Source organism: Mercurialis annua, linkage group LG4 (genome assembly GCF_937616625.2).
Source record: "Mercurialis annua linkage group LG4, ddMerAnnu1.2, whole genome shotgun sequence".
NCBI classification, from domain to species: domain Eukaryota; kingdom Viridiplantae; phylum Streptophyta; class Magnoliopsida; order Malpighiales; family Euphorbiaceae; genus Mercurialis; species Mercurialis annua.
In genome coordinates this window covers 12,581,334-12,584,475 of record NC_065573.1, presented here as the reverse complement: position 1 = coordinate 12,584,475, position 3,142 = coordinate 12,581,334, and the positions used below count along the sequence as shown (strand labels likewise).

At 30.0% G+C, this 3,142-nt stretch overlaps 1 long non-coding RNA gene across 1 annotated transcript; it reads left to right on the top strand.

Annotated features, from left to right (window-relative positions):
* The first annotated feature begins 448 nt into the window (after nucleotides 1-448).
* LOC126678314 (uncharacterized) lies at nucleotides 449-2,744 on the top strand. The gene is made up of 2 exons (XR_008790607.1): nucleotides 449-609; nucleotides 2,195-2,744. It is a non-coding gene; the product is annotated as an uncharacterized LOC126678314 (long non-coding RNA).
* Nucleotides 2,745-3,142: the final 398 nt, after the last annotated feature.

Below are 3,142 nucleotides of genomic sequence, written 5' to 3'. Positions count from 1 at the left end.
TTTTCCTCCAGTCAATGGATTTTGAGTTGCCGGCTTTCAATCCCAAGTACTTGCTCTTGAATTCTTCATGGCTCAGGTCTGCAAATTCGTTCAGTCCAAGCCAGCAGGTCGTAACTTCCCTGTCCCTGTGATCAATGTGCTTCAAGTTATTATTAAAATTATCGTCCCTGTGTTTGGAAGTGAGATTGCCATTTAGGTTGATCCTAATTAGATAGATATTGCAGATGGAGGGGAGCTAGGCAGTTTATGACCTTTGGATTCATAAGTAGCTTTCAAGTGAAGTAACTGAATTTCTATTTCTCAATGCTTTAAGATTGGTTCTTTTGGCATGCTTTTGCTCCGAACATGTTAATTCTATAATTGGTCAATCAAAAACTTGAGCATTCTTATAAGTGATAAAAGAAAAGGAAAAATTGAAAATTACCCAAAATGCCATAACAATCTCAAATATATGGGTGTTTTTTTTATTGGAAACAACACTTTTATAACTTCCAAAATTGTTTTAACACGTTATTCTTCAAAACAATTTCATCCAAAACATGATCTCAGATATCACGGTTTATCCAACAAGAAGAAAATAAAGTCTTAAATCACGATTTCTACAACAAGGTCGCAAATCTAAGATCATCGACCCAAACTCAAAATCATTGATAAGTTTATCCTCTTTCTCTGGATTGTTTTTTAATTTTATAACCAAAACTTTTAAAAATCATAATCTTCGGTTAGATCTAAAGTTGATTTCATCTTCAAATCAATTTGAGCTTGAAACTGATTTCAGATCAATTTCAAGCTGAAATCGATTTGAGCTTGAAATCGATTCAGCTACTATTTCTAAATTTTAAAGCTCAAAATCAACGTATGCCAAATCAACATATAATATCAGCTATTATTTCTTGGATTATATCTGTTGGTTTAGATAGTTAGCTATAGTAGATGGGTGTGTGTTCTTTCCAATGCCATTTGTTTGATGAAATGCTCAAAAGAATGAACTAGTAAATGATTAACCATTAAAAGTGTCAAATCCCCTATTTGGTACTTCTGTTTGCTGCTTGTGTTAATGTAGTTGTTGATTTGGTTGAATAGTTTGCAATTAGAAAATATAGCTACTAAAAATAATTAATTTTGGTATACTCCATGTGTACTTTTAATATACAATATGTATATTTTTTGTTTTCTTTATATATACCTCCAATATACATTATGTATATTCTAGTATATTTTATGTATATTTTAATATACAATATGTATATTTGCATACTTTATGAAATTGATTTCTAGCTGAAATTAATTTATGAAATCGCTTATTTTTATTGTGAACTTGCTGTTATTTTTCTTTTATGTTGTTGATATTGTTTAATGCTTTTCTTGTTGTTTTCCCCTATTATTATTGTTGTTTACTACTACTATTGTTGTTATTGTTTTTTAGTATAATATGTCTACTATTTGTATATTTTTTATATACCCTCATATAATTTTAGTATATTATTTCTTTTTAAATGTTAACATAATTTAAAGATTAAAATGATAAAGTCTATCCAAATTAATTAATTTTAATATTATATCAAGAATATTGTTCGTATGTTTCTCAATTTGTTATATGTACTGATCATTTATTTTTAATTATTACAATGTTTTAGGACTTGTGTTACGATCCAATTATCGTAATACTTTTAGGATTATTGCAAAACATTGATTAAAATTAAACATATTAGTTTTATTAATTCTATAGATAGTAATATATGACATACACTACATTATAATAATTATGTTTTGTAGAGAAACATGATTTTTCAGAGAAAAATATATATATAAATTCAGTACTAATATTTGTTTTTGAATACATATATCTACGTTATCAACTGATATTTATTGTTATCTACTATATATCTTGAGGAGAGTATATCCACTCTCTATATTGATGAGAGTGGTTTGGAAAAATATCACATGTAAAAAAATTGTTTTTATATGATATTTTTTAACGAGATCTACTGTTTATCTCTCGGAGAGTGTATCCACCTTCTAAATTGATGAGACTGGGTTTGAAATATGTCATAATATCAAGTGTACATAATTTGCTAGGAGAAATTGTATTCACTCTCTATTTGATGAGAAGAGGTTTGAAAAATATCACATGTATAATTATTTTGTCTTTTAACCAGTTCTACAGATAACTAGTTTGTTTTGTCTTATTCAGCCGCCACAATACTCTGCTCTTCTTGCGCTGGACCGGTCCAATGATGGACTGTAGTCCGACCCTAAAAGAGGACCTAAGTGCCAGGGATTTCAGGAGAGGAAGAGCCATTGATGAAAATAAGGTTGAGTTTGTTGCTAATGTTTGTGTTTTTCTTGGGAGAAAGTGAAACTTAATTGATCAGTAAGCCATCAGACTCTTCAAATAAATCTGGCGCTGTGTTCAATCTATCTAACACCATCATTAGCAGCAGAATCATGACACTTTCAACCACTTTGAAACAATTAGGTCTAATTCAAATCCTAATGATGATAATTTTTAAGCACTGTTAGCAGAGCCGTCAATTGATCAGACTCCAATGGCAGCGGTAGTGTCACGATCCAATTTCATGGGCCGAGACCGGTGCTAGGGAATGAGAGTGCTAGCTCCGAAACCCGTAGCAAGCCTAAAAATACTGTAATTTTTTTTTTTCGCTTTTCAAAACATACTTTTATTCATAAAACAATTTTGTAATACATGTGATTCCATTTATAAAAGCATTAGAGTTAAAACACTTAAATATAATTACATGGTCAAAGAAACTCTAGTCTACTGCGGACTTCTAAAACAAGGATCTTTATTTCAAATCTCGCATGAAGTGACTCGCGAGGAATGAAAACTTCGGAAGCTTACTTCTTCAGACCATAACTTACTAAACCTGAAAATTTGGAGGAACAACGGGGTCAGTATAAAACTGAGTGAGTACAAAATATTACAAGTAAATATTACATAAAGGGGGGAAACATTATAAATCCGCTTTATGTAAAATAAAGTCTTTTCAAGTCATACTTAAGATAAAGATAATTCATACTCAATATAAATCATACCAAAACTCTTACTTCATTTAAACTCGCATACCATATACCTTCAAAACTATCATATAAATATTTCGTTCTTTATTTATGTTCGATA